This window comes from Tympanuchus pallidicinctus, unplaced genomic scaffold, assembly GCF_026119805.1.
Source record: "Tympanuchus pallidicinctus isolate F22 unplaced genomic scaffold, pur_lepc_1.0 scaffold3, whole genome shotgun sequence".
NCBI classification, from domain to species: Eukaryota; Metazoa; Chordata; class Aves; order Galliformes; family Phasianidae; genus Tympanuchus; species Tympanuchus pallidicinctus.
Genome location: NW_026294747.1, coordinates 63,344,874 through 63,355,295, shown reverse-complemented (window position 1 = coordinate 63,355,295; position 10,422 = coordinate 63,344,874). Strand labels below are relative to the sequence as shown.

Genomic DNA, 10,422 nt, shown 5'->3' with positions numbered 1-10,422 from the left:
GCAGAGCTGCAGAGTATGTTTCCTACAAGGCCTGTCGCTTTGCACGTTGGCTCCATCTGTAGACTGCTACTTTGTCCATGCCTGGACATCCATCTTATTCTGCTGAGAAATGTTGGTGTCTTGGTTTTTAATGCAGGAGACAGTGGTGTGTCAGGTGTCTCTGGGTACAGAAATACCTGCATATTCTGGTGTCTCACAGCCTAAACTTATTACAGGACACAAAACTCAGGACCTCTTAGCACGCGTGGGACCTATAACATAAATACAGTGTACAATGTACAAAGTACAAGTACAGTGTGCCGCAGTAAAACAGGAAAGCACAAAGGAAAAACTTATTATCTAAAAGGCTGGTTATGCATTGGCACAAGCTGCCCAGGGAGGTGGGGGAGTCACCACCCCTGGAGGTGTTCCAGAACTGTGGGGCTGTGGCACTGAGGTAATGGGCATGGTGGGGGTGGAATGGTAAGCTGATGATTGGACTAGAGGCCTTTCCAAATTCACTGATTCTATTTTTCAGTACCGTAGAAAAAGGTAACAAAAGACAGCATTCCCCGGACTGCTCAGGATGGACCTCTTTGCCTTCCTGTGGTGTTTGCATTGCTTCTTGCATGTTAATAATTAACAGGAATCTCTTAGGCCAGTACCTCAGGAGCTGCGTGCATCTTCCTGATGGGCTTTGCAGGACAAGCCTTCACCCCAGAGGAACATGGACCACTGGGAGGTGAGCAAGGACAGGGCTTAGCTCTGCAGTGAGGACACAAAGCCACACTTTGGCAAGAGGAAAGCTGGAGTTACCAGGATCTTTGGAAGGAAACTGAGACCCGGTGTGCCTTGCTCAGCCAGGGCTTTGGGCATGTGAGAAAGCAGCAACCAGCAGTTATCTGCATTCCTCTCATTCCACCAACAAAGTCTCCCCGCAGTTCATTTCCTCTAGAAAGGTATTAAGGAATATTAGAGGGATAAGAATCTGCTCATTAAAGATATGTCCAGCAGATCCCTTGCTCACAAAAGGAAAGACTGCAGGGCTTAATTTACCCAATTGTTGATGATTGATTAGCAGAGCCATTTAAAAATGTTTTTGATCCTCCAGTCCCCACATTACAAGCATGGCTGGGGCTGCAGGGCTGGACTGCTCCCAAGTAATCTCGGAAGCTGAGGGAGCTTGGAACAAGATTTTATTAATACTCCAATCGATAAGCACCAGGGAGCAGAAGAAGAAAAGCATTCTGCCGTATTGCATCAAGGGTGGCAGGTTTTCAGCGGGCTTGGACAGCTTCCTTGGCTGCAGAGCACCTTGCAGAGCTGTGTGCTGGTCATGCACCATCCCTGGCAGCCCGTGCAGTTCTAGCAATGTGCAATGGGCTTGGAGCTGCTGCTGCATGGCTGCTTGCTTCTCTGCTGCTCCATGTCAGGGGGAAACATGGGGCAAGGAAGGCTGGGATACAGCTGCTTTGAAACGTGGGCAGGCTCCCTTGCCAAGATGTTTTTAATTGAGCCTTTTCATCTCCATCTTTCATCTTTCAGGCTAGATACTAGGAAAAAATTCTTCTCAGAAGGAGTGGTGATGCAGTGGCACAGGCTGCCCAGGGAACTGGTGGGGTCACCATCCCTGGAGATGTTCCAGAACTGTGAAGTTGTGTCACTGAGGGACACGGTCTCGGGTTGGACTTGGTGATCTCAGCAGTCTTTCCTAACCTTAGTGACTCTGTGAATCAGTGGTGGTACCCAGTTCCCCTCACTTTGCATGGCCTCCATGCCAGTCCTGGTCACAGTTCCCTTTTCAGACAATGGACAGAAGCAGACACTTGTAAAGTGTGATTTATCTGCTCTGTTTTAGACATGTGCACTGGGATGCATTGTGTGCTGGGCCTCCATTGCCCAAATCTGTTTACAGAGAACTGGACTGTTAAAAAATAACAGTGACAGTCAATGAAGATGCCTGAACAGCTCATGGTGGTTGGGTGCATTGCATATGACCAGCCATTAAAATGAGATTCAGAAGACTAACATGAAAGACTACGGCCTTTTTGCTGTCCTAAGATGTCACAGTTGGCATCTTGCTGCAGCTCCAGAAGCACACAGATCACCTGTAAACTCAGTATAATCTGGATCTGTTGCCTGCCAGGTGTACATGAATGACTGAGATAGTCTGGGACATTTCAGATGGCCTCAGCCATCTGTATTTAGGCTTTCCTTATCCTGCCCACAGACAATTACGTCAGACCCAAATTAGTTATGCTGGTTCTTGTCACTTAGCAAAGATTCAGTGGAAGACATTAGCACTCCCTTGACTTTCAGTGCTAACATGATTTTGAAGATTCAGTGTCTAAGAGCAGAGCCCAGTTGCGCTGGGCGACAAACAGCTCAAACGGATGGAAAGATCAGCTGCACATTTTTTTGCTGTGTGAAGGAGACAAGTGGCTGCAATGAATCTTTCTGTGCAACTTTCAGCTTGGATTTTCCTTGTGGTGAATCCTAACACTGAGACTGAACTTCACAGGCATTCGGTGGAATGTGTTGCTTTGTCATGGTGGAAGACTGGAGTCCTTTGTCCCCAGTCAATCAGTTTAACAACAAGCCTGAAAATTCTATAAATCCTATGAATCCTATAAATCCAGCCCTCCCTCCTAAGAGCTCACACTAAGTGATTAAGAGAGAAGTTATGCAGCAACATTTCTTTGCAGCACAAATAGATCTGATGCACAGATATGTCTGCCAACCGGGCAGCAGGACGAGGATGGCTGGTAAAGTTTCCAGCTTGTTCTTCTACATCAAGGTGCAGTCTGCAAGCTGTGTGCATTCTGGAACATGTTCTGCCCTGGGATATGAATGGGCAGCTCCCATTTCCAACGCCCTCTCAGACCTGGAGGAGTTGAACTCACCCTCCACATCACTCATTGGTTGTATCCTAGGGGTGCTCACAGTCAAAGTGCAAGAAATCTATGGGAATCTTTTCTTCCTCTTAAATATAGCCTTGAGGGTATTAAAAAGATGAGTCTTACGCAAGAGAGAGATCCCATTGCCCAGCGTTGGGTGCAAATTGCAAGAAGAGAGTTCACTTACCCAACAAACTGTCTTTCTGGGCAAAAGGAGAGTATGTAAGAGAGAAGCAACATGCCATAGGCAAAAGACCTTTGTAAGGCAGGACACAATCCCTGCACTTTGGCATTCCAAAATTAAAATCTACCAAAGACTTGCTCCTCTGGACCTGAAATCCTGCTGGGTCCATGGGAGCCTCAGTTTCCTCTCTGCAATAATGGGGCACTAGAACTTTTTTGTGCTGTTGGAGCTCTTCTACTGCTTGCAGATTGTTCAGACAACATGCATGCTCTAAACATACTGAGCTGAGGAGTATATAAACTAGCTATGCACATAAATTCAAGGATTTAATAGGGGAAGAAGGAGGGTTTTGTTTGTGTATTTTTTATTACAGGATATAAGCAGGCAAATAAACAATTTTCCATGTAGTCTGAACTTTAAGGCAACCCAAATCTTTTCCCACTGTCTTTCAGAGTCCTGTTCAAAGTCAGAGACAAACAAGGGAGCAGATATGCATTTATTTTATTTCTCTGCAAAGAAACAAACAAGCACAAAATAGTTGAAAGTTAGGATGAGGAAGAAAGCAGCTATTCTCACCTCTTAGGTCTGACAGTGATGCAGTTTCTCTTCATTTCCTGGTTTAGGGTTCACCAGCCTTTAGGTGTCCAAAGCATAAATTCTCCAAAAGGACCAATCATGGCAGGCTTCTTTAATGGGAAGGAATGGAGCATGAGTCATCTGATCTTGTCTAAACAATTGTAGACAGTGAGTCCATCTGGGAAAAGCACTGCAGTGGGGAGATGCACTGGCAGTCATTCACACTTGTGGGCTCAAAATTAGAGGCTCAGATGAGAGGACAGGATTCCGATTCTTGTCATATGGCTCCAGAATTACAGAAGTGGACACCTTGGAACTGCAAATCAAAGGGCAGCAAGCTTCAGCCCACCTAGGTGGTGCTTAATATCTGTAGCCTCCATCTAAGTTAGTCCAGGATCTCATTACAGTCAGTGGAGGCCCCGGTTCATCACCATTACAAGCTGTCATTGCGTCATTTCGGCCCCAAGCCAATTGTGAGACACGATCATACAAGAACCATCTCATTCCCACCCTGAAACACCTCCAGAAGAAAGTTGGACATGGATCCATTAAGCTGTTAATGCAGAGTTTGGCTCAGCCTTGATGTAGGTGTAAAATTGTCATTCACTTTCTTAGGGCATCTCAGCAGTCCAGGAGCACTGATATTCATGAGAGTTCAGCTTTTTTCACTCTCGTAGGGCAAATTAAGCCTCTTCCCTCCCACCTTGGATTTACCACCTGAACTGGGAAATTTGCTACTCTAGAAAAGATACAAAATGAACTCCACAAAACAGCTATGAGTTTCTTCTGGAAAATCTGTGCTTCTCAGAAACAAACTTTTGAGCCTGGAGACAACAAGTAATGTGTTGAAAAGAAATTCAGTGAGCTACGGGGAAGGGCAAATTCTTGTCCATGTTTCAGTAAGTCACAAGGTGCAATAACTGACCATGGTGTTGAATGCAAGTATGTACTCTGGATCAGTTGAATGGCTCTCTGAGTTTGGTTAATCAATTACAGGACAATGTTGCCTGCTATTGCCTTTTCAATAGAACCTTCAATACCTTCAGAAAGAAGGTTTGGTTTGTTTGTTTGGTTTTTAAGATGCATTTTATTATGGAAGGGACATAGTGTCTGTGGTCCTCTCAAACCGACTTAATATGGATTCCCACCTTCCTCAGGTCCTTCAAGAAGGGATGACAGGCTGGTAGAATAGTGGACTAACAAGACAGAAAAGAACCAGACTGCCCAGCACATTAAAAGAAGACTAGAATAAGTTTTCAAAGAACATATCTCAAAGGATCTTCAAAGGATCTTCAAAGAACAACACCCAAAGGACAGGGATGAGAGGATGTCATGGAGGTAGGAGTACACTTTCTGGCAACAGTTTGTTGGGACATGTTTAGGTCCCTATACATTCTCTCTTTCCAGACATAGCTAGGCATCCTTCAGCAAGAATTATTTAAGCAGTGGTAGTTTGTTCTCCTCAGTATCTGAATTTTGCTCAGAAAGATTAAGAAAAAAACAACACTGGAGACTGAAAATTGTTGCTTATGCTTTGGCATGTAATCCAGCAGACTGCCTTTCTCATCCTGTCCCACTGTGCTTCCATATCCACTCCAGTTTGAGCTTGAGATTATCTTCATACATTCCTCTTTCCAAGAGAAGGTCCCACGTGGGGTGACACATGGGGGCATGGCCTGCCAACAGACGGCAGCACGAATGATGTCCTACGGGTACCTCGGTCTGTCTGGATAACTCATAGAATCACATAGCCATAGAGGTTGGAAGGGACTTCGGAGATCATCGAGTCCAACCATCTGCTAAAAGCAGATTCCCTGCAGTAAGTTGAGCAGGGAAAGTGTCCAGTTGGGTCTTGAATATCTACAGAGAAGATACTGAGTTACTTTGAAGAAAAAAAAAGTTGGAGGGGTTCCTGGTGTTAATCACACATTTTCCTCGAGCAACTGAAAAGTCTGAGTCAATCCTGATGTTTTGCTAACTTTGTCTTCTGGATCCCATCAGCAAGGCTGGTGTCCCTGATTGTGACCCAGCCCTTGCTTGGCAGGTTAGTGGTTGCCTAGTAAGTTCATTCCATCAGAGAAATCTTGCTGTTTGTTCTCCTCTGCTGTCATTTGTCAGTCACAGAATCACACAATCACTATGGTTGGAAAAGACCACTACGATCCCAAGTCCAGCCCCAACCCACCCACACTGTGCCCACTGAGCACGTCCCTTAGCTCCACCTCCAGGGATGGTGACTCCACCACTCCCTGGGCAGCCTGTGCCACTTCATCACCACTCTTCTGGAGAATAAATTTTTCCCAATATCCAACCTGAACCTCCCCTGGCACAACTTAAGGCCATCACCTCTTGTCCTGTCACTGTTCCCTGGGAGAAGAGGCTGACCCCATCTCACAGCAACCTCCTTTCAGTAACAGTGCAAGAAAGACGGTCTAACTCCATGCTGCAGCCTCCTTGAAGAGAAATCAATCCTTTAATTAGGCAACTGCTCCAAAAGTACTGGGGCTACTCATATTGCTGGGCACAGAGTGGAGGGATTTTGGAGAAGACCTCAGCAGTGCAACACCTGGAACAAAGACTCAACAGCAGCGTGAGCAACACATCATAAATGTCCCCTATCCAACTTTGAATTAAACACCCACTCAGCTAAAACATTTGAATGATGAACATCATCATTTGGGGGTGAGGAGGGGGAGGGAAATCTAGGCGGCTTTATTTTTTTCCAGTGTTACAGAAAGTATTTCCTTCCTCCTGCAGATGTGCAGCTCGGCGCTGGAAACAGTTACCCGTCGAGTTCAAGCAGCTGCACTCATGTGTCACCAGGCTATGAAACACCAGCCCCGAGCTGTCAGCTCCACCATTGAAATTAATGGGCCAGACTGTTTACATTACTGGAAATCATCCCATTTAAATATATATGTTATGCTGAATACGTAACACAACTGTGAATTGGCAGTGTGGAGAGAAGGGGATCGGGTCTGGAGAAGGGAAGTTGGAGGGGGACATGACAGGGTGTAAAAGGAGAAAATCCGGGAGATTTCCCTCGGGGAAAAGATATTAATTTGATGAAAGAAGTGTAAGGAAAGACAAAAATTGATCAGATAGCACTGGAATGAGAGAGATAAAGGGGACAATCGTTTTATGTATGGATAAAAGGATGGATAGATATGTGAGCTCTGTTCAAGAATAAACTCAGGGTGGGATCGTATCAGTGTCCCAAGCACCAGAGGTCACTGGGATCAAATATCTCCAAGGGTCACAGAGCTTTTCAGCGGTAATGGAGATCTTCAAAAAGAGGAAAACACACAGACTAGGAAGTGTTTTTTTTTTCTTTGTTAGTATTCAGGAAAAGCAGCATTTTTCTGCAGCATTTCAAGGGAGTAAATAATCAAGAACATGATGCTGAAAGAACTGGGAATGGGCCAGAGAACATGGGTGTGAGGCAGGGAATGCTCAGATTGCAGGCAGGGTTTGAGGAAAGTGATGGAGGCTTCTCAGTCTGAGATGGATGAGGAGCAGTGAACTGCAGCCTGTGCAGATGGGGATGCTGTCCTGGGACAATGTGGCAGCCCAGATCTCCTCCTCTGGGTTTGCTGTGCTGGGAATTTCTTGCTTCCACCAAAGGATGCCTATTAGTTTCTCCTTTTTCTTGTCTGGGCTCTCAGTGGAAGGATCACACCCCACGAGGCTCTGAAGATCCTGTCATCATGGCTTTGTAGGAACTCCCAGGTGATGCTGGGCTGGAGGTTATCCAAGGTGACACTGGGATGTTTGGGACTTCCAAGCTGACACTGGCCTGGAGATCCATCTGGGACTGTTCAGAATGCAGAAAAGAAGGCTCAGGGGAGACCTTATTGCTTTTTACAACTCCCTGAAAGGAGATTCTAGTGAGGCAAGTGCTCGACTTCTTCTCCCAGGTAACAGCAATAAGATAAGAGAGACCTCAAGTTGCACCAGGGGAGGTTCAGGTTACTAGGAAATTAGTCTGAAAAAGTCTGAAAAAGTGATCAGGCACTGGAATGGGCTGCCCAGGGAGGTGATTGAGTCACCATCCCTGGAGGTGCTCAAAGAAACGTTCAGATGTTGTACTGAGGGACACAATTTAGTGGGGAAATATCAGTGGTAGGTGAATGGTTGGACTGGATGATTTTGAAGATCTTTTCCAACCTTGGTGATTCTATGATTCTATGATCCTCCATGATGACAGGGGTGTGGGGCTACTTCCAAGGTGACACTGGGTTGGAAGTCCTCCCAGCTGACACTGAGCAGTTTTTGATCTCCAAGGCTCAGGAACAACTCAAGGCTTGGCAGAAACATGAGTTACTCCAACAAAAGGAGATGTGGGGACTCTGCCCTGACTTTGATCCATCAACTACAGACAAGAACCCTTCCTACAGATCTGATAAAATCCTCATTTTGATGAAAAGAAGTTGGAAGAAGGGCAGAGATCTGAACCACCAGCTTTTTAATACAAAATTGAAACCACAGATAACTCAGAATTTGTTAATGACTGTTTATAAGGGAAAAGACTTCTTTGTAAAGACAAAAAGGGTTGCAGCATTCAACTCTTTGTTTTGTTCTTGCTTTCTTTTTTATTTTTTTCCTGGGAGTTGTAATGTTCACCTGCATTGCCATACAGGAGCCAGAAGAAATGATTCAGAAGTTAAACATTGCTGTGAAGAGACCATCAGTCTCACCAGCATGTGCAAGCTCATAACTCCAGGCATGTGTGAATGCATTTTTGTTTTGCAGGAATTTGTCTCTGCTCCAGGGTGCTGCAAGAAGCAGCCCTGCAGAGGAAGGGTGCAATGTGAGCAGATCCCAGCATTCAATCGTCAAGTATTAATGGGCCAGGAATGCTGCAGCTGTAAAATATGGAAAGAAAATCATTCTGCTTTGCAGAAGGACCTCGCTGAGGATGACTCCACCAGCACAATCCACCAATCTATCACCTCCCAGAATCCCACATGAGAAGGTGGGATAATTACTATAATTTTAATGTACTCCAAGATGATTTAAATACACTCAGTAACCCAAAAATATCCTGCTTTTCCGTGAAAGCTCTGACTTTCTGAGGTAATGCTGCCCCAGAGCTGCTGATGGTTCACATGCCAGCCCCTTCTATTGCCCCTCTGGGCTCTATAAACCATGTCACAGCTCTTTCCCCTTGGCCTCGTGGAAAGTCTTTGCCTCCTGCGTTTTGCACATCTCTCTTTTGGGAAAAATAAATAAATATATATATGTATGTATTTCTCTTGCAGCCTGGAGATCAGACAGGGAACCATGAATCCCACGGCTGTGCTGGAGCCCCAGAAGGACAGAGGATGGAGAAGAGGACGTTAGAGACAGGGTGGGGACCATGGAGCCCGGGCCAGATGAATGCTTCAGTATGCTTGGAAGTGTCAGTGAAGCAAATAGAGTGTTTCTAACACAGTCCTGAGCATTGAAAAATAGTGCTTAAATTGCCTCCAGAACCGACGTGAAATCTGAAGATTTGGGAATATCTCTTGTGATTGATTGAGTGACTGATAGATTTGCTGATACGTGTGCTATACGTGTGTGTTAGGACTTGATTCAGCTGTCCAAACACAGTTTCTTTGAGCCAAGCTGGATGTTAGAAGCTCCCAGACTCCAGCTCTTCCTTCTGAAAAGCACTCATCTCCCCTCAGATGTGTCACTTTGCCAGGCCTGTGGGATGCTTCAGATGCACAAGGGCATCTTGGATGGCACCAGGCTCTGCGCGTGGGCAGCCAAATCCCACCCTCTGAGTCAGAAAGATTGCCTTCTCAAGGTTTTCTCTACAGTCGCTGGGATCAGAACTCTGCCTTCAAAATAAATAACATCCAAAGCCACGATTCCTGGATGGTCAATTAATTTTGTGGGGGCTGGTTTGGAAAGATTCTGAAACCCAATCCTCTCTGTAAAATTGAGAGTCTTGGCAGCTGTGTCAAGAAGCAAAGTGTATATTTTCTCTAGAATGATTTCTACCATAATAAGAGAAAACAGCTATAAGAAAGAGCCTCTTCTCCTTTTATTTATTTTCAGAGGTCTCCAAGGGTCTCTTGTTTGTCCCTCTTCCTGCTGGAAAGCAGAAAAACCTAAGATGAGGTTGAGTCTCATGTTTATTTGCACAAGAGCAAAATTATTAGATAGCCTCTCATGACTATGCTAATCCATGGGGTTTCAGTAACATGGATGTTGATCATACCTGTCCTATGGATAACTCATTGAATGAAACGAGGTGAAAGCTGCTAACCCTGCATTAGGAGCTGGGTTGGGTTTTGAGCAGTAATGGGAAGGCTTCTGGTTTGAGCTTTTCTTTGGTCTTGAGCAAAGAATGAGATGCAAATTGCCCACTCTGAACTGACAGGCTTTTCCATTCATTTCTAGGGTCTTCTGCATCAAACTTGCAGGGCAAGCACACAAAAGAAAACAAAGAATTGCACAAACTCCAGCTGATATGAAACCGATGACCTTTGTTCTGCTCCTTGGTTAACCACCATGAAATTATTATTGCAGAGATAAGCATCATAAATTTTTGTCTGGCTTTTTGCCTAGATCCTGTTTAACAGTATTTCTTGGTAGTTTCTTAGTAGATACTTTTTAGCCCTGGCACCATTCCTGGAGTACCGGCAATTAATCAGATTAACATTTATCTTTAGAAATAGCGAGGTATTCAGCCTCCCCAGCTGAATGCTGCAGAATGCAGGGAGAGCCTGCAATAGAGCAGAGCAGCAGGGCAAACCACACAGATGTCAGAGAGACCACTGATCTCCCAACGTTCCT

General features: G+C 45.2%; 1 long non-coding RNA gene across 4 annotated transcripts; it reads left to right on the top strand.

The window, feature by feature from the left end:
- Positions 1-542: 542 nt before the first annotated feature.
- LOC128086504 (uncharacterized) lies at positions 543-9,488 on the top strand. Of its 4 annotated transcripts, none has more exons than XR_008209385.1 (5): positions 543-721; positions 1,525-1,654; positions 4,794-6,226; positions 6,394-8,611; positions 8,898-9,488. It is a non-coding gene; the product is annotated as an uncharacterized LOC128086504 (long non-coding RNA). The 4 variants fall into 4 exon arrangements; XR_008209384.1 differs by having other exon boundaries at positions 547-721; positions 4,794-4,974; XR_008209386.1 differs by having other exon boundaries at positions 557-721; positions 4,794-4,974; positions 8,389-8,611.
- The last annotated feature ends 934 nt before the right edge of the window (positions 9,489-10,422 follow it).